General features: G+C 47.7%; 1 long non-coding RNA gene across 1 annotated transcript; it reads right to left on the reverse strand.

Annotated features, from left to right (window-relative positions):
- Positions 1-1,505: 1,505 nt before the first annotated feature.
- LOC127578342 (uncharacterized) lies at positions 1,506-16,568 on the reverse strand. Its single transcript, XR_007957512.1, has 3 exons — positions 16,453-16,568; positions 13,796-13,932; positions 1,506-1,756 (listed from the first exon to the last, which is right to left on the reverse strand). It is a non-coding gene; the product is annotated as an uncharacterized LOC127578342 (long non-coding RNA).
- Positions 16,569-21,445: the final 4,877 nt, after the last annotated feature.

Raw genomic sequence — 21,445 nt, forward strand, 5'->3', positions numbered from 1 at the left:
CACTTTCTCAGCATCCTAACATTGTTTCCAATTCTGTTGAAACATTAACTCTATTTCTCTCTTCAGATCTGCTACTTGACCTTTCTACGTGCCTTGTATTTTGTTGATATTTTAGATCATCTGTCATTTCCGACCCCAGTTTTGTCCTCTCCTCCCCCAGGGATGTGACTTCATACTTGGGCAAGATTTCACAAATGCCAGCAGCCTTCAGTACCTCATTTTTAATGTTTGAGCTGAGACCTAATCTCGGTGGGCTTTCTTCACAACAGGGTAAATTTGAACCTGTTCTCAACCAAGAAGATTGTAGAACATTGAAAACTGTTCCCCAAAGTGATGTTAAAGGTAGCTCAACAGAAAGATTTCAAAATGTTAATGTTTTTTTTTCAGGCAAGGCATGTGAAGGAAAGTTAAGGATAAGAGGAATTAAGGTACTAATAAGTCATGACGCTGAATGTGGAAATTTGCTTTAAATGCTAAATGGCCTACTCATGTTGCCTAGTTCTTGATATGCAAATGTTAGCATTTTCCAGCAAAGTGACTGCAAGCAATCTGTGATAAGTCCGGCAGTAATGTACCAGGTCCTATCCTGGCTGAGATCACATCACATTCCTTAGAGACCAAAACACTCAGTTGCTGGTCTGTATTATTGTGTGGTAGGACAAAGAGATGGACTTGCCCAGGGTCATTTCACATTTTAATTAACAAATCAATGAAAAGAAGCCATAATATAGAAAAAAATTAGTTTTTTTTTAAAAGGAAGTAATTGTGTCTTGACAAAGTAAATGATATGTGTGTGTGGATTTGAGAAAAATATTTGATGTGGTATCACAGAGTAAGATTGTTGACAATTAAAATGTCTAATATTTGAAGTACAATGCCAACTTAGGTAAGAAGGGCAGGAAACATAATTAATGGTTGTTTTTTGAAACTGGCTGCCTCCATTTTCAATCTATTTTGATATAGGCTTGGATCCACAGGCCAAAATATCAATATCTGCACACAACTTGGAAGCTTTGGTAACTGTGAAGAATGTAAGTGATTGTAGGAAAACGGAAACTGACATGAATAGATGTCTGATAAAATTAAACGTGGTGCAAATTGAGGCGAGACGATGCATCTTAGAAACAGTGAGGAGAAAATATTTACGTGACATAATGAAAGTTTAAGAAGGATAGACATGTCTTTAAAAATTAACAAAGGTTGTTTTATGATAAAGGAAAACTTAAAAGGATCCTATATTCTATAAATTACAGTATAAAAACAAATAATGTTAAACTTCAGAAATAATTGGTAGGCTTACAGAATATTAAAGATCATGAAACAGATACAGAAGAAATTCACTAAGATGATACAAAAGTTGACAAGATTTACTTATGAGAAGAGAAAAATAATTTATTCTTGTTAAAACAAAGAACACAAACATATGTGTGAAGAAGGAGTATGAAGAGGACAATTGGCCACTTGAGTTTACTCTGCCATTCAATAAAATCATGGCTGGTCTGATTGTAATTCAACACCATATTCTCAGCTACCCCAGGTAATTTTTTGCCCCTTGTTGACAGGAAGTCCACTAGAGCTACGACTTTTTGATATGAAGTGGGTAAAATCTATTTCCATTGCTTGTGTGTCAGAAACAAAAAAGTGTTTCTTCTTGTTCCACTGCACTCTTCCTTTGGTGACCACACTGTTGATGAAGGATTCTGAGGTGGATTTAAAAACAGAAGATGCTGGGATCACTTAGCTGGTCAGGCAAGTTCTGTGGAAAGAGAAAAAGAGTTAACATTTCAGGTCAAAGACTTGAAAAAGGCAAAGTTAATGTTGTTTTTCTTTCCACTGATGCTGCTTGACCTGCTAAGTGTTTCCAGCATTTTCTGAGTTAATTTCAGATTACTAGCATCTACAGTTATCTAAATTTCAAGCTTTGAGACTAAGCAGTTTGACAAGCCACATTGTGAAGCCTCCTTTCTTCCTTCTGTTGCCATAATTATCTTTACACCAGCCAGAAGGAAATTTAGTCCCGCACACAGTGGAGTTTTATAGGTTTTATGATAATTGGCAGTGGTAAGTGGTGCGCTCATGCCCACCATCAGATGTCTCTCTCAATGGATATTAAGCTATTAGCAAGCCATACCTGTTAGCATAAGAAGCAGGGAATCCTTCCAATTCTACCAATAATGTTTATACCTCAACCATTAATACCAAAACAAATAAACTGATTGTTGTAAGACAAGTTCGTAAGGTCTCAAAGGACAAGGACTCCGGACACGGTCTTTGGAGTTAAAATGATTTATTCACAAAGACAAACATGGGACAGGATGAACGGGAAGGAACGCACACTTACACGCACACAGGTGATTGCGAACTTGGGGGAAATCACAACAAGGGTGAGATGCACGCGTGCGCACACGCGCACACACACACACAAAACAAACTAGGTACAAGCAAGTCAAGGAAGGAACAATACAGTGCCTGCCACCCCTTGACTCAGTGCAAGCATCGGCTCTGCGCTCCCGGGAATCTAGTTAGGATGCTCCTAACCCTTGTGGAAGTGCACACTCTTACCAATGGTCTCTTCAGCATTGTTTCACAATTCCTAGAGCAATCAAAAGAGAGCGAACCATGCACATGTGGCATTCTTTATAGTGCTGGAGGGCTGGGTGGTCCAGCCCAGGTAATTGAAACAAGCCAATGGCTCAGGGCCAGGTACAAAGGTGTTTACAGAGGCCAATGGTCAAGTGTGGACTAATGGGTGGGTGGAGCCAAACCTTGATTGACAGTGATGTGATTTTCGACCAGGTGGTCAATGGTGTCATATGACAGCCTTCACAATACAATCCACCCCTCGAAAGTCACACCACTCGCCAATCATGGGGATAACTATCACTAAGCTTAGAAATATGCGTCAGTGTGCAGTATTAAAGAAAGGGAGAAGTGGTCCTAATAATCTGACAAGCACAGCACAAGATACAGATAGCTACGACAATTAGAATGAGGGCGGTGGCCCAGTGGACAACAGTTGCCCACCATCCCCCCCCCAGAGACCCAAACGGCCACCAGTTTCCCCATGAGGTGTTGTGCTGGAGGAGCTTGTCCCTTGCATTTTGAATTTTGGCCATTGAGTCCCGAATGTGAGCAGCCAGGTTGGTGATGTTGTTGGACTCATCAGGGATAAAGGTGCAGCACTCCTTACCAATCACTGCACAGGTTCCACTATCCGCAGCGAGTAGGTAATCCAGGGCCATTCGATTTTGCAGGGCTACCATCCTGACGGCAGTCAACTCAGCTGCCGTCCTTGCCAGGGCATCCTCGGTGTGTTGCAGTGCCACTGTCGTTTCGTTAGCTAGTGTCTGGAGCACGCTGGTCATCTGGATGACCTCATGGGACAGTCGGGCTGGGCCATATGTGAGAAAGGCTATCATTAAGAACCTCTCCGCCTCCGTGATAGCCCTCTTGCCAGGTGCTCCCCAAGGTCATCGAGAACGTGGATATAGGGCACCACAAATGCTGGAAAGCAGCAACCGTACCAGCTTGTGGGGAGCCACAGGTAGGCACAGTGGCCACAAATCCAGTGTGTCCCATTCAAAGTCCAGGGAGCCCTCAGCTTAACAGCACCATCAGCAGTGGTCACTGATGCACCTGAATACCAGTTTCGCTCGCAGTCACTGTGGCCAACTGAAAGGGTGGAACTGTGCTCCTTCGGGAGTCTGCACCAGCATTCCCCAGGCTTGGTCAGTGGCTGTGGAATGACTCGGAGGGTCAGGACTCGGGTGGAGGTCAAATTGTAGGGAGGAAAATACCAGTTCCTGAAACACGGGAATTGCTGGAAGGGATGTCCTGTAGTGGTGAGGGGAGTGGTGGGGAACAGCCATCTGGCCACCCCCCCCCCCCACCAAAACAGACATACCAAACCTGACAGGTGCGAACAGTCTATGTAAGCAGTTAATTTGAAGATCATCCGGGGGATCGCTATAAGTGGTAGAGCTTCACCGGCGTGTGCTGGGGTTCAGATGCAAATCCAGCAGTTTGATTTGTTGGAGGTGTTGGCGAATTCGTAGGCGATTCTGAGGAAGGTGTTAGCAGACGTTCCAATGCCGATCATCGCAGTGAGCAGAAGGAGTGACTGGGGTAGTGCATTTATCCTGTAGAGGTTGGGGTTGAGGAACAGACTCATTTTCAGCGGGTCAGGTGTTGGGTATGAAGACAGGATAGGTTAGTGTGACCCGGAATCGCAAACCAATGGGTGTCCCCGGGACCACGTGCAATGACCTCTCCCTTCTGAGGGGGTCCCTGTGGCTGTCAGACCCACACTCTCCCTCAGTCTTTGGTCTCGGGGGGATCGGAGTCTTGCAAGTCGGGAGGTGGGGAGTGTGCCAGATGGCAGAATAATGGGGACCCCCCCCCCCTTGGCCAGTGGGCCGTGTATTCAGCTGGTTGACGGCCCGCTGTAGCACGCTCGACCACCCCTGCAGTGTGCAGGAAGGTGTTAGCGTTTATATTGTTTCTTTCAGTAGGCCATTAATTCTTTCTATCAGGCCCGATGCCTGTGGATGGTAGGGGATATGGAACAGCCACGAGATCCCCGCCTCAGCTGCCCATTTCTAGACTTTAGCCCCCGCAAATTGTGAGCCCTAATCGCATTGTACCTCCCATGGGACTCAATAGATGGAGGAGCGGTACTGCAATCCTTTGATGGTGCTATTCTGGTCGGCCCTCTCACAGGGCACCACCACCAGGACACCTGTCCACCATCATCAGGGCCTATTGCTTTTTATTGTGGCATGGGAGCGGTCCGATATAGCCTATCTGCCATATGCGACCCGCTCCCGTGCCGTGGCAAATGTGACCCGGTGGCCCTGCCAGCCAGCCTTGTGGTTTCACTTGTTGGCAGATGAGACAGTTAACGACAGTGGTCTTGCACTGATCCACTGTGAGGGCGACCCCAAACTGCTCTGCCCAACGCCATGTGCCATTGGTGCCTAGGTGACTGCTCTTGCGGTGTGCCCATGCAGCTAAAGCGCTGAGGTCAGGTTCTTCTGGGGAGGCAGTAGCACAGCATATCTGGGCAGCCTGGTCCACAGCAGCATTATGTATGGCCTCCTGTGTATTTCTGTGGGTATGAGCATCCACGTGGTGGACCGAAATCTGTCTTTGGGCAGCCTGATCCATGAATTTCCCACCCCGTTTCGAGCCACTGTGCCATCCACACAGCCATACCCTTGGCCACTGCCCAAGAGTCGGTATAGATGTGGACCGGCCCAGTGGTGTTCTGTAGGGTGAGTGCTACTGCCACCAGTTCGGCCACTTGGCTAGATCCACCTGCTCCCTCTTTGGTCAATTTTTACCGGTGGCAGGATGAAGTGCCGCCGCCTTCCAATATTGTTTCCCCCTTTTCCAGCGGCTGGAGCCGTCTGTGAACAAGGCGTGCAGTTTTTGTTCAGCTCGAGGGAGTCGAAGGGTGAGCCCAGGACATGGGGGAGGGCAGGATCTCAGGTATGCCTGGGGGTGGGTCCTGGGACTGGGGGAAGGATATGACCTGTTTGTGGAGGCGGCTGACCCCTTCCGGTCCGAGATGTACCACATCCACTTCACTATTGAGGACCTCTGGGCTCGGCCCTCTTTGTGTGTGGAGTCAGGGCACTTGACGCAACGCATTATGAGCAGGTGGGGGCAAAGGACCACAGGGTCGGTGCCGGTTTGGTGCTCGGTGGCGAGGAGCGCTAGGTAGCAGGCAAGCAGCTGGCACTCGAAAGGGCTGTAGCAAGTGGCAGCCTCAGGCAATGATTTGGTCCAGAAGCCGAGTGGGACTCTGTGCCCCTGGACCTTCCGCCAGAGGCTCCGTTCAGCAACCGACTCACTAGCGGAGACCTGTGACTCGAAGGGCACCCCTTCCTGGCAGGGGGCAAGTGGCAGGGCTTGCTCCACAGCTTGCTTCGCTGCCTCAAAGGCAGCCTGCTGTTCAGGTCCCCGGGAAAAGGTGGCCTTCTTTCGACAGACCCTATAGAGGGGTCTCAGGAGCATGGTGAGGTGAGGTATATGCTGCAACCAATAGCTGAGGAGACCCACGAACCTCTGGGTGTCAGTTTTGTTGGAGGGGACGGCAAAATTTAAAATCTTGTTTCAGGCCGTTTCGGGAATATCTCGTTTGCCTGCATGCCACTGGATCCTGAGAAGCAATACATTCTGGGCTGGACCTTGCACCTTTTCCATGTTAATGACCCAGCCCCGTTCTCTAAGGGAGGAAATTAGCATATCAAGAGCCTCTGAGACAATGGCCTCAGATGGCCCTTGTATGAGGATGTCGTCAATGTAATGGGCGGTTGACACCCCTGGGGGAAATTAATCTCGAGAGATTAACCCATGGCATATTGTTGGATTATGAATGTATCCTTGTGGTAGACGTTGGAAGGTATATTGTCTCCCATCCCAGGTGAATGCAAATTGGCCCTAGGAGGTGTGATGGAAGGGGATGGAAAATAATGCATTGGCCAAATCCACAACGGCATACCATGGTTTGTCTGGGTGCCCTGAAATATCCTCGACCAGGGTGACTATGTCAGGTATGGCGGCAGCGAGGGGGGGGTGGCAGCCTTGTTAAGGTGTCTGTAGTCCACCGTCATGCGCCACGTCCCATTCTTTTTGCGGACGGGTCAGACGGGGCTATTGAAGGGGGAGGCTGCGGGTTGGATGACTCCCTCCCGCAGCAGGACTTGGACGGCCTCAGTGATGTCTTGGTGTCCCCCTGGCACCCTGTACTGTCAACTGCAGACGACCTTGGGGGGGGGGGGGGGCGGGAACAATAACCGGTTCCCACTTGGCTGCCCCAACTACCACATAGCCCGGGCAACTCCAAAAGTGAATTTGCCCCAGTTGGTGTGTAGGGACTGTCCCTTTAAGACATTGATCCCCCCTATGCACTCAGGCGAGGCTGCTATTAAAACAGTTACAGTTCGACGGTTCCCGATGGCCATGTGGACCTTGACTTCCCTCATGGGCAAAAGGGAACCCCTCTATCTGCATCTGTGCCCCCTTCCACGCAGCAGGGTTCCCCGGGACAATGGTGTGTTAGGCACCCATGTCGACAAGTGCCATCCAGCTCTGCACATTCCCCTTTCCCCAATGTACCACTACGGGTATACGTGGCCTCAGCTCCCCTGGGCGTGGGAGGGTGACGGAGCAAACGCGCTAGGGACCCTGGCCTTCATTCCATGGGAGGGGGGTGGAGGTCTGCCACCCCGTGGGTGAGGGTTCCTGCTGGCGGAAATGGGACATTTCCTGTCACAGCAGGTCCTGGAGCTGAGCCCTGAGGACAGGGGAGACTGTTTCAAGTGGGGGAGGGGAAGAGGTATTATCATTGTCTGCAGGGGCAGCCCACGTGGTCCAGCGGTTGGGGGCGCCCCGTGTCGGGCTTGGTCCTGGGGGTGGCTGTGGATCTTCCCCCAGCCAGACTTCCCCCCGCAGAGCTCTTTCCACTGCACGTAGAGGGCGGAGGTCAGGACGCCGTCTATGCTGGCGCGGTCCACCCCTGCGCGCAACAGGTCCAGGTATAACTGTTTGCGCGTGAGACAAGGGGTCGTGTCTCCAGCCCTCATCTCCGCTCTACGGACCTGGGTGGGTGCCCCCACCCCCCATTGCATGTACTCTAGCCCTTCCAGGAAAGTGATGGCTTCCCGTATGGTCTTCCCACTAGCCGATCCCATGAGAGGCAGGACCACTGGCCTCAAGTTGGGGCGCGCGGTGGTGACCAGATATCCCGCTAGCATGCTGGTCGCCCTGGTGTTCTCCAAAAGCTTGAGGTCGCCGGTCCCCTCATAAATGCTGATCACCAGCGCCCATTCCCTGATGACACTGGTGCCCTCACTGACCGTGCTCCACTGTGGTCGCCCATATAAATCCCACTTGAGGAGGGTAGGGTACTGGACCCTCACGGCGGTCACTACCCGATCCCACAGGATACCGGTGTCCCCGATCCCTCCTGGTGGCGCCCGCAGGGCGTTATTAATGCTCTGTTGATCAGACAAGCTCCCTAGGGCACTCGATTCCTGGTGAGAGGCTCACATTGGGGGCCCCCTCATCCTGCAATCGGAGCAGCCAGGTGGCCAGCTGTTCGCCTGACCGCTGGCAGTACCAATCTGCCAACTGGGTAAGCTCCTTGACGGAGAAATCCTGGGCCTCTGTGGTCTTGGAGGGACCACAGGCACTTTCCCCTGTGGAGGCCCCTTCCTGACTCCCCTCCCTTCTGTGGCGGACCTGGGACCGCATGACGATGGGTCAAGCATGCAGGAGTTCAGGTGCATAGGGGGGAGGGCAGGTGTGAGGAGACTCAGGCTCTTTGGGTACCCCCTGCTCATCATTATCCATCCAAATGTCCCTATCCTCCAGCCATGCGTCCAGCTTGTCACCGTGCCAGACCAAGGCTTGGATTTTGAAAGGGTCTGGCTGCCAGCCAGACCAGTGGGCTGCCTGTGCTTGCTGGCACCTCAGTACCCCTGGCCTCGAGGTTGTTGGGTCGGGTCTGTGCAGTCTGAGCTGCCTCCTGCAGCGTACAGCACTGCTGCTGGAGCAACTCTATCTCCCTTTCCTTCTGGAGACATGTATTCTGCAACTGGCTAGTAATCCCAACCTGGCGTCTCAGGAGGGACACAAGTAGCCAGAAAGCACCCCTTTGACTCCCTTTGGCCCTGGAAAATCCTGACTTCTGGAGGAGGGCGACCACGTGGTGCCCCAGTTTCTCACCACGGGGGTCCAACTGCTCAGCCCAGTCCACTGGCTTCCGTGGTCTGCCAGCATGCTGGCAAAGCTCCCAAATCCCTCACTCTCATCGATCCACCCGGGAATCCTATCCTCAGTGCCTGCACTGGCCTTCTTCCCCTGTTCCAAAACATCCTTCCCTGTGTCTGTGTCCAGCCAAGACCTTCAAGACCCTGCACGCAACGCCAAATGTTGTAAGACAAATTCGTAAGGTCTCAAAGGGCAAGGACTCTGGACACAGTCTTTGGAGTTAAAATTATTTATTCACAAAGACAAACGCGGGACAAGATGAACAGGAAGAAACGCACACTTACACACACGCACACGGGTGATCGCGAACGTGGGGGAAATTGCAACAAGGGTGAGATGCACACACACACACACACACACACACACACACACACACACACTAAACTGGGTACAAACAAGTCAAGGAAGGAACAATACGGTGCCTGCCACCCCTTGACACAGTGCAAGCATCGGCTCTACGCTCCCGGGAATCTACTTAGGACGCTCCTAACACTTGTGGAAGTGCACACTCTTACCAATGGTCTCTTCAGCATTGTTTCACGATTCCTGGAGCAATCAAAAGAGAGCAAGTTACGCATGTGTGGCATTCTTTATAGTGCTGGAGGCCTGGGTGGTCCAGCCCAGGTAATTCAAACAAGCCAATGGCTCAGGGCCAGGTACAAAGGTGTTTACAGAGGCCAATGGTCAGTGTGGACTAATGGATGGGTGGAGCCAGACCTTGATTAACAGTGATGTGACTTTCGACCAGGTGGTCAATGGTGTCACGTGACAGCCATGACCCTTCACAATACACTGATCTTTCATTTTATTTCTATTGTGGGAATCTTTTTGCCAACTTCACAGTTAATAGTCTTAGATTTCTAAGCTTTTTTGCACAGACAGGAGGTGAAAGGTGCTATATTAAAAACTTTCTTCTTTATCCTACAGGCAAGGTACATTTTAAAATAAGATATCTCTATTAGTCACATGTACGTCGAAACACACAGTGAAATACATATTTTGTGTAGAATGTTCTGGGGGCAGCCCGCAAGTGTCGCCATGCTTCCGGTGCCAACATAGCATGCCCACAACTACTAACCAATACGTCTTTAGAATGTGGGAGGCAACTGGAGCACCCGGAGGAAACCCACGCAGATACATGGGGAGAACATACAAACTCCTTACAGACAGCAGCCGGAATTGAACCCGGGTCACTGGCGCTGTAATAGCATTATGCTAACAGCTACACTACTGCGCCTGTTACATCATCATTCTAAGTATGGGACTCCTGGATATGGAAACTTTTGGTGGATATACTTGGGGTGAGGGCAAAGTGTATGTGGTGGACATTGCTGAGGGTTTGCCAGTATTTGGAAATGGCCTAGGATATAGCACAACTGGGATTGATCTAGGTTGGGTGCCATTGCCTTAACTTGCTTTATTGAATGTCATCTTGCCTGTAACATCCATTGGCCCATTGGCTTCATCTACATTGCCAAAAATTGTTGACCTTGCGGGATAACACTAGGTCCAAAATTGGAAATGCTAAAGATAATGGGAACAGTTCAAGGTGATCGTAAAAGGACCGATTGAACTGTGGTGGTGGGTGTGGGAGGGGGATGAAGGTTGATGTGGGAAGGCAAAAGGACAGTTCTTTAGTCTGGGAAAAGGAGATGCCAGACTTAACATTGGGATGAATTTAAGACTGAATTTTCAACAGGAATTAGGTGGTTTAATGGGGTGTGTTGAAACATATTTTTGAAATCTTTTACAATGGATCACATAGAAACCAATTGATGCACACTGAAAGTATTGCATATTGTAACACTCAAAATTTAAAGATGCGGTTGAGAGGCTTTGATAAAAAAGCACTTCCACTGATTGAGTTGGTAACTGGCAGCCATTATTTGAGAAGTTGATAACCAAAAGCCATTAACTGAGAACAAAACGAGAGATTAGAGAGTTTGAAAATAAAAACACAGCTGGTTACTAGGTCGTAGAATATTCAACCAAAAACACGGGTGAAAATAATTAGATTTTAAAAGGGACAAAGGGGCAGGTTGAAAAATATCAGAGGACTTTGGGGACAGGCCATGCATGTGAAACTACAATGCACTTTCAGATATCAGGGTCTACTCCAATTACTGGGTGCCTGTAAAAGTACGATTACAACTTCTGGTATATTTGAGAGAAAAATATCTGGTTATTGCCTTGGCTCTGGGTATGCGAGACTTAAGTAAAAATGTAAAATATTAGAAAGGATTGAAGTAAATTCAGTAGATCAACGCCATACTGTTCAATACGTAATGGATGATACCCCCACCAAAATTTCAACTGCCACAGTTTGGCCTGTTTACAAAATCTAAACTTCAATAAATTTTTGCAACTTTTTGTTCCCATATAACACTATTTACTATGTTATCTTATCATGTCAGCACTTTAAAATAGATGCTCCTAAATATCTTCCAGTCCATATAAATAAGTTTCAGAGACATCATGTAGTGAGCTACTCAAAAACTGCAGCCATTATAAAAGTCCACGCTGGCTCTCTCTGATCAGTTTATATTTGTTCATGCTCATGTCACTGTGTCCCTAATGATGCAACCCCAAATTAGATGTTAGAATAAATTGGTTTCTCTCCTTCACACTTTGGAAATGGTTGCATGGCATTATCAATTTTCAAATCCAAGAGGACAATTCTTGAAGCAAGAGTTTGTATAATTGTGCCTAAAACACAATTAAACACTGAAAGCCTCCCAATAAAATTGTTAGCCTAATAAAGACATCCAAAGTTAGTTTAATGTAAGTTGGAAATATGCACCATATGTGAGAATTTTAATAGCACCTTAAAATTGGAAAGTGATCTGATTTAAACTAGAGATGGTCAGTGGGAAATTTCAGAGAGCGTTTTGGTCCAAATGGGGAGCATGGTAGTCAGGCATTAGGCAAGGGATCAAAGTGCAACATGTTGGTCAGCTCGGGCCAGGGCCCGAGTAGGCAGGAGAGTATGCTTATTTTGTACAAGATCCACTAAAGTAAAAAAATTCAAATAAATCAATCCATCTAACAAAAAAGGATGTGTATTGTTTTAGATTCCTCAGACATTGGTGGCGTTAGGTTCTAAGATCTGCTAAGGAAGAACTTGGGGCACCTAACAGCTGGATGCAACAGCATAACATTTCCAGAGCCTATCAGTGCTTTGTGAAAGGCAAATGTTGATATCAGGTGTGCCGTTAAGAGATTTCCGCTGTATTAATGTTGGTGTGAAAATATTATTCAAACATCATCACACATGAACAAGGACGGACAAAGGAAGTGCGTGATGTAAGTATGAATTATATTATAGTACTTGGTATTGTACACAAGCAGTACAGATGAAACAGGGTTGGAGGGTAGGGCTAATGGAGCATGGTCTGCAGATTTGATGAGATAGATAATATTTTAATTAAAATATTGCAGTTCTCCAGATTTTCTACTTGCACAACGTTACGTATGGTTGTCATTTTTAATCATAATGGTCAACTTATACCATTATCAATTTATTTGTTTGTGTTATTAATGGAAAACACCTGTGTAAGCTCATTTTGTAATACCACAATCTGATCATTGGGTACTGCTGTTATTAATTTGTTCATGTCCATAAGTTAACTTGAAAATAGGTATCGACAAATGCCAAATCTCTTTACTGATCTATATGCTTTTCGTGCATTATAGTTTTTACACCTGAAAAATTGGATTTGAACTTATTGTTATTGTTACCCAGATTTATGATATTTTCCAAGGATACATCAGCAATGTTCAGTCAGTTGGATTAGTAAAATATTTTACTTTAGTTATAGCAATTTTTAGTCTTTCCATCCGCCAATTTGGATGAGACCCTTCCCCAACTCTCTTGTTACCAAAAAAAACAAAATTAAAGGTGTCCATTTTTAAAGAGACAAAAATGTTCCAAATCAAAAACATTTATCATATGAGTTATATTTCCAAATTATTTGAAGAAATGTTGGACAAGTTTCCAAAGCTTTTGCAAGTAAAGTTTATATTGAGTGTACTTTTCTTAAATAGACATTTTTCTGTGAGCCTGTGGAGACAACTGACAGTATACTGATGATATACCTGTTCCAGTTTTGCTTGTGTTCCATAAATTTCAGAAAGCACATCGAAAAAGAAAGTATATTTAATTATCTGGATATTCTGCCTGGTGAACACAATTTAGATCAGATGTTGTACCTGATTAACGTAATTTAGATCATTGTGTCTCCTTTGGTAATTCTGAGACTAGAAGCAGCGGGCAGGATCATAGTCAAAATCAGTAAAGAAAGATGAATATTAAGAAAATACAGTCTTGTCTATATTTCCAGTGTTTGTGTCAACATGGTAATGCTTTAAAATATTTTAAAAAATTAAAATTTGAAAATAACTTTACAATAAATCTATTGTTATAATATATTGTTTGAAAAACCTTCATTGCCACACTGCATTTGTTACTAGCTTTCCTCTCACCGGGAATCACACAGAAATAACTGCCATATTACTTAAAATGGCCATCTGGGCTATCTATATACATTATAAGTGAAAGTAAAATTTCAACACATTTGTTAATTACATTTACTTCTTCAACTGGGATGGTGGCATTTGTGTAGGGATGATTAGCATTTATGTAGCATTGCATTATTTGGACCTATCTGTAATAAAAATTCGAATTGTCACTCAGTGAGGCAAGTAGGAACAAATGAGAATGCATTAGTTGCTTCCTAAATTTCTCAAGGATATATATTACCTGCCTGTGTGTATTTTTTTAAAATAAAGAATATTTGAATGTGTGTTGTTGCTAAAAATATGATCATAATGCAGTAAAGGTTTTGTCACATTTAGTTACCTAGCAATATTGTTAAAAGGTGATCGTTTAAAGACGGACAGATATCTTCATGTGAGGTCCAACATTTCTAAATAGCTCCTGTGCAATGCACAAGAATGCTCCAGTTTACAGGATTCCTAGCATCAATTTATTTTTAAAACTTTCTTAACGCAGACTCACCTGGGTCTTGATGCAGGGTTTCAACCCGAAACGTTGACAATTCCTTTCCTCCGACAGATGCTGCTCGACCCCCTGAGTTCCTCCAGTAGATTGTTTGCTGCGAACATCAGATATCCTCCAATCTTCTCTTACTTCACCTGTGGCTGACAAAGATTCAAAAATCTCCACTGGAGCCCCAGCTATCTTATCTCTTGCTTCCCATAGCATCCTGGGATAGATCCCATCAGGCCCTGGGGATTTATCCACCTTAATGTATGCCACTGTCTCTAATATGTTCTCTTTTCTGACACAGACATAGGACATAGAACAGCTCAGCACAGGAATAGGCCCTTTAGCTGATGATGTCTGTGCCGACCATGATGCCCATCAAAACTAATCCCACTTGCTTGCACATGGTCTTCATCCCTCCATTTCCTGCCTGTTCATGTGCCTAACTAAATGCCTCTTAAATGTTGCTACTGTATCTGCTTCCACCATTTCCCCTGGCAGCATATTCCAGGCAGCTACCACTCTCTGTGTAAAAGACTTACCTTGTAAATCTCCTTTAAAGTTTCCCCATCTCACCTTAAAGCAATGCCCTCTAGTATTTGACATTGTGAAAAAGACTATCTACCCTATCTATGCCACTCATAATTTTATATACTTCTACCAGGTCACCCCCTCAGCCTTTGATGCTCCAGAGAAAACTATCCAAGTTTGTCCAACCTCTCCTTATAGTTAAAACTCTCTAATTCAGGCAACATCCTAGTGAACCTCTTCAGCACCCTCTCCAAAGCCTCCACATCCTTCCTGTAATGCGATGAGAATGGCACACAATACTCCAAATGTGATCTAACCAAAGTTTTATACAACCTGAACATGACTTCCCAACTTTTATACTCAACACCCCGAATGATGAAGGCAAGTACTGTATACCACACAACTTCTTCAGCACCCTATCTACCTGTGTTGTCAGAATATCAGTGTACCCCTCCCCTAACTCTCCATCTTCCACATTCTTCTTCTCCTCAGCATTCACAAGGAAGTATTCATTTAGGATCCTGCTCATATCCCTTGGTTCCACACATAGATTTACTTTGGTCCATGAGGGGACCTACTCTTTCCCTAGCTACCCTCTAGCTTCTAATATTATTCGAAAATGTTCTGGGATTGTCCTTAATCCTGCTTGCCAAGGTAACTTCTTTGTCTTTCTAATTTCTCTTCCTAATGTCCTCTATTTTGCCCTCCTAATTTCTTTCTTAAGTTTACTCCTACGTCCCTATAAACCTCAAAGCGTTCACTCAAACTAAATGCCTATACCTGAGATATGCTTTCTTCTTACTTCTGATCAAACTTTCAAATTCACTTATAAATCAAGGTTCCCCCATTGTACCATCTTTGCTTCTTATTCTTACTGCTGACTCTGAGCTCTTACTACCCTGCCTTTAAACATCCCCCACTTATCAGAGGTTGTTTTTCTAGCGGCTGCTCTCAATCTGCTTTTGCCAGCCTGCCTCCAATTTGAGCTCTTAACTCAGGGACCAATCTTATCTTTTTCCATGACTACCTTGAAACTTACTGCATGGTTACTGTTTCAAAATGGTTCCTCCACAGAAATTTCCACCACTTGTCCATTCTCATTCCTAAGATATTGCCTGTTTCCATGCTGTATGATTGTTTGACTATAAGTCTAAGATTGAGTATAGTCCCTTCCCTCGTAGGAAGCCTCATGAATGCATTTTACAAATTCCACCCCATCTAACCCCTGACACTAAGGTAATCCCAGTCACCATTGAGAAAGTTAAAATCCCCCATTACCACAGCTCTATTGTTTTTATACCCTACTGCGATTTGCTTGCATATCTGGTCTTCTAACTTCCACTGACTAGGGATCTATAGTACAACCCCATCAAAGAGTTTGCCCCTTTCTTATTTCTAAGCTTTAGAGAGAGCATTAGCAGACTTTCATAACTAACTCACGTTATTATGCTGCTTTTATTTTACAACAGCAGAAAGGCATCTTTTGGGTTTAAGTTTTCTTTAATTTTATTATCTGTACAATAATGATCCCTCCAAATGCAAAGCAGCCAGAAAAATAGAAGCAACAAGCCTATTATTAGATATAAAATGGAAAGTAGAATAATGATCTTTCAGAAGTAACATTGATGGTGTTCTGCTACATGAACCAGAGCTGTTTGAGATCACTGACCATTGTAATTCTGCACAAAAGTGGTTCCCAGCAACCATAGTTGGTGTTTCAACACCAACAAGTAAAAATAAGCTACAGTCCATAAGTCTAATGGACTCAGAAAGGGCACAGTGAAGCAAACAGACAGGGAGAGAGAGAGAACAGAAAGTTTGAGAGAGACAAGAAGAGGCAAGAGAAGAAGGGTAGAAGAAGAAAGAAAGGGGCCAGTGAAAGGTGAAATATGGAGGGAGATGTGAAACAGATGAAGGTTGAGAAGCAATGGAGGCAGGGGAAGATGGAAAAGATGGGAGACAGGGATTTGGGCAGATGAAAGAGAGGAAAAGATGAAGAGAGAGAATTTTTACTCTATTTTATTCCATCAAAGCTTTTTAGTAAGGATGATTGAAAGAGTAAACATGCAGAGGAGTAGAAAAACAAAATCAGGAAGACTGGCTATGTGGCAACAGAGAAGCAGAACAAAAAAGACTACCTGAAAGATAGGTTGTTTTAAGCTGCTAAAGAACTTGAGAAGCCATTAACAGATACAGCTACATGGAGAGGCCCAGGTATCCACTGACACAATAAATGATGGGAGCAGGAATTCGTGATTGCACACTAGATGCATGGATGACAGGATCTGCAGGATAATCACAGAAATTGTTAAGTTAAATTTGAAGGGAAACGTGTCATTTTTTTAAAAAGAAAAAAAGTTTTAACCCTGTATTTTAATTTAAGTTAAAAAGAAAAGCTGCAATGTCAGGAAACCACCATGAATTAGTGCTGAAAAGGCCTTAGAACCTTAAACTCGTACTCTAAAGTGTTTTCCAGTGGCCTACATCATGAAACTGCAGACAGACACAAACCAAACACTGATTCTTAATGGAGTTAATCTGTGACATAACATAGCAAGTGGTTTATATTAAGCCCTTAGCATGCAATTACTTACAAGAGGGACAGGTGCTGTGTGAAATATAGTATTCTGAGTGATTCAGTGCTGCTTATTGATAGACATGAGTGTAACAAGAGCAAGACAGTAAATTGTCTTCATATGTTCATCTCTTAATAGTTTAATAAACATTTTTAATAAAGTGAAAACCATAACATTTAAAAACAAATTTTGAAGTGAGCAGCAAAGACTATAGAGAAAATGAGGGGAAGTGCCACAGAAATATTTTAATACAGACACTAGAAGGAAAAACAGTAAAGAAATCTACAAACCTAACAAGCGAATGAAGATAGCTTTTGATTTACTAAGCAGTTAGTAAATGATAAAACAAACAGTGCATGCAATATCAGTAATGATCAGGAAAGAATCATGTCCCTGATTTTTAAAGGGAATTAATCTTGTGATTGTGCCTGTGCTGGGATTTACAGTTACCAACATGGTCCATAATTTAACCCCTAATAATTTGTGAGGTGAGTTTGTTTTAATATCAACTGATGATTCCGTAATGAGATGGGCAAGGAGAGAACTAAGACTACTTAAATTGGTAGATTTGTCTGTAAAAAGCCAGAAGTGTCTGGAAAAAGCAGTATTTGGAGCATTAGTTAACTGACAGATGGCAGTGGCGGAAGGCTTGAATGCAATTATGCGTTACTTTCAAAAGATACCATTGTAGCCGAACGCAGCGCGTGGCAGGAAAGAAAACGCAGAAACACGAAGGCTGGATTGGAGCACATTTTACTGACTCAAACAAAGCGCGCGCGCTCGCTAAAGTAACCGAGAGCCTCTCTGGCGGATGTGATGTGCAGTCCCCGCTGGAAGGCCGGCCCTGTGGTTAGTCCGCGTTGCAGTCAGTCCACATCGCGCTCCCGCGCATGCGCCCGCCGATGGCGGTTCGAGTCTTGCGGGTCTGGGCCGCTACACCATCACCCCCCAGAATCGCCCATCGGGGGCGTGGGATCCCCAGTCTGTGTGTCCGCCTTGGGTGGCCTGCCCCGCCGGCACAGTGAGGGCACCTTCATGGGCTGTCCGATGTCCAAATGCGCCGATTTGAGGCGGTCCACTGTGAAGGTCTCTTGGCAGCCCTCCACCTCCACGACACACGTAGATCCGTTGTGCCGGATCACCTTGAAGGGTCCTTCGTACGGCCTCTGCAGAGGGGACTTGTGCATGCCCCTGCGAATGATAACGTACTCACAGTCCCTGAGATCCCTAGGAACAAAAGTCGGTGTAGTGCCACGTCTGGAGGTTGGAACTGGTGCCAGGCTCCCCACCTTGTTCCGCAGCTTCGTCAGCACTTCCACCGGCGTCCTGCTGGAACTTGGGCCTCTGGCACGACCTCGCCTGGGACCGTCAGGGGGGTGCCGTAAACCAACTCCACCGAGGAGGTGCCCAGGTCCTCCTTGGGAGCCGTGCGGATGCCCAGTAGAACCCAGGGAAGTTCATCTGCCCAGTTGGGCCCTCTGAGGCGCGCCATCAGGGCTGACTTGAGGTGCCTGTGGAAACGCTCAACCAAACCGTTGGCCTGTGGGTGGTACGCCGTGGTGTGGTGTAAACGGGTGCCCAGGAGCTGTGCCAGTGCTGTCCACAACCCTGATGTGAACTGTGCCCCTCTGTCGGAGGTGATGTCCGCTGGAAGTCCGAACCTGGCGATCCAGTTCGCGATGAGCGTCCTGGAGCAGGACTCCGTGGATGTGTCCACTAGCGGCATGGCCTCCGGCCATCTAGTGAACCTGTCAACCATGGTGAAGATACACCTGGCGCCCCGGGAGACGGGCAGGGGGCCAACGATGTCCACGTGGATGTGCTGAAACCTGCCGAGCATCAGTTGGAACTGTTGGAGGGGAGCCTTCACGTGCCGCTGGACTTTGGCGGTCTGGTAGTGTACGCAGATCCTGGCCCAGTGTCCGACCTGCTTGCGCAGACCGTGCCAGACGAATTTGTCTGAGACCAATTTGATGGATGCCCAGATGGACGGGTGGGCCAGGCCGTGTAGCGTGTCGAATACCCGACGCCTCCATGTTGTTGGTAACACGGGCCGAGGTCTGCCAGTCGACGTGTCGCACAGGAGCCGAACCGCTGTAGGGCCAACGGGGACATCCTCCAGCCAGAGTCCTGAAACGGCGGTGCGATAGGCCGGGATCTCGGTGTCCGCTTGTTGTGCCTGCGCCAGAGCTGTGTAGTCAACCCCTGGGGCTGAGGTGGTCACTGAGTAGATGTGGGGACGAGACAGCGTGTCGGCGACCACGTTGTTCTTCCCCATGATGTGGCGAATGTCGGTGGTAAACTCCAAGATAAATGAGAGATGCCTCTGCTGCCGAGCCGACCATGGGTCCGGTACCTTTGCGAGGGCGAAGGTGAGGGGCTTGTGGTCTGTATACGCAGTGAAATCCCGTCCTTCGAGGAAATACCGGAAGTGCCGGATGGCTAGGTAGAGAGCTAGCAACTCCCTGTCGAAAGCACTGTACTTTACCTCCGGCGGTCACAGGTGTCGGCTGAAAAAGGCAAGCGGTCACCACTGGCCCTCGACGAGCTGCTCCAGGACTCCGCTGACCACCATGTTGGAAGCGTTGACTGCGAGCGCCGTGGGTACATCAACTCTCGGGTGTACTAGGAGGGCCACCTTCGCCAACGCCTCTTTGGTCTGCTCGAAGGCTTCCGTGGATTCCGCGTCCCATTCCACCTCCTTGGCCTTGCCAGCCATCAGACCGAACAGGGGTTTCATGATGTGCGCTGCCGCCGGCACGAACCGGTGGTAGAAATTCACCATCCCCACGAACTCTTGCAGGCCCTTGACCGTGCTGGGTTTGGGAAACTGGTGGATGGCCTGAATTTTGTCCAGCAGAGGGGCGGCGCCATGCTGGTTGACCCTGTGGCCCAAGAAGTCGATTTCCGGCAGCCCGAACTGGCACTTCGCTGGGTTGATTGCCAGTCCGTGGTCGCTCAGGCGCTGGCAGAGCTGGCGCAAATGTGCCACATGCTCCTTGCGTGACTTGCTGGCCACCAGGATGTCGTCAGGGTAGATGAAAACGAAATCCAGGCCTCGCCCAATCAAGTCCTTTAGCCTCTGGAAAGTCTGAGCGGCATTCTTGAGGCCGAAAGGCATCCTTAGGAATTCAAACAGCCCAAAAGGGGTGATGAGAGCTGTCTTGGGCGCATCGTCGGGGTGCATGAGGACCTGATGATAACCTCGGACCAGGTCGATTTTTGAAAAGATGGTCACCCCGTGGAGGTTGGCCGTGAAGTCCTGGATGTGGGGCACCGGATATCTGTCGGTGGTTGTGGCATTGTTAAGTCTCCTGTAGTCCCCACAGGGCCTCCAACCTCCTGCGGACTTGGGCAACATGTGCAGCGGCAATGCCCAAGGACTGACCGAGCGGTGGATGATCCCCATCTCCTCCATTTTACAGAACTCCTCCTTGGCGAGCCGAAGCTTGTCGGGTGGCAGCCTACAGGCCCGGGCGTGCAGCAGTGGTCCTTGTGTGGGAATGTGGTGCTGTACGCCGTGCCTGGGGCCAGTAGTGGAGAACTGTGGGGTGATGATGCAGGGGAAATCCGCCAGCACCCTGGTGAACTCGTCACCCGAGAGCGTGACGGAGTCTAGGGCCGGGAACTGGGCTTCCCCGAGCTGGAAGGTTTGGAACGTCTCGGCGTGGACCAAACGCCGGCCTTTCAGGTTGACCAGAAAGCGGTTAGCCAGTAGGAAATCCGCCCCTAGTAATGGCCGCGACACCGCTGCTACCGCGAAGGTCCAGGTAAAACAGCTGGAGCCGAAACACAGCGGGATGGTACACGAGCCGTACGTCCGGATGGTGGTGCTGTTTGCGACAGTGAGGTTGGGGCCTGGGGCCGCGGTACGGGTGTCCATGTTTGAGGGGGGAAGGACGCTGATCTCGGCCCCAGTGTCCACCAGGAAACGCCGCCCGGAGTGTCGGTCCCAGAGGAACAGGAGGCTGTCGCGATGGCCAGCCGTCGAAGCCACTAGCGACGGCCGGCCCCGGCGTTTCCTGGGAAGGCACACAGTGGATGGCAGCGGCACGCGTTTGACCCCCACCTCTGATGGTAAAAACACCATTGGTCCGAACCCTCATCTTTGTCCCCCGTGGGTCTCGGCGGTTTCAGTTGTGGGGTCTTGGCCTTAGGCTGCGTGGTCGTGGTTAGGCAGACGGAAGCAGCTCCCCGCTGCTTACTCTGCCACAAAATGTCCGCCCTGGCTGCAAGGCTGCACGGGTCGCTGAAACCTTCACCCGCGAGGAGGAGGCGAATGTCTTCTGGCAGTTGCTCGAGGAACAGCTGCTCGAAAAGGAGGCAGGGTTTATGGCCATCCATGAGTGCCAGCATGTCATCCATCAGCTTGGATGGCTTGCGGTCGCCCAGGCCGTCCATGCGCAGGAGCCACGTGGCTCGCTCGCGGCAGGAGAGTCCAAAAGTGCAGAGGAGGAGTGCCTTGATTTTAATGTACCTATCCTCCGTAGGTGGATGGTGCAGGAAGTCGATGATCCACGCTGCCACGTCCTGGTCGAGCGCGCTGACCACGTAG

This window comes from Pristis pectinata, chromosome 15, assembly GCF_009764475.1.
Source record: "Pristis pectinata isolate sPriPec2 chromosome 15, sPriPec2.1.pri, whole genome shotgun sequence".
NCBI lineage: Eukaryota > Metazoa > Chordata > Chondrichthyes > Rhinopristiformes > Pristidae > Pristis > Pristis pectinata.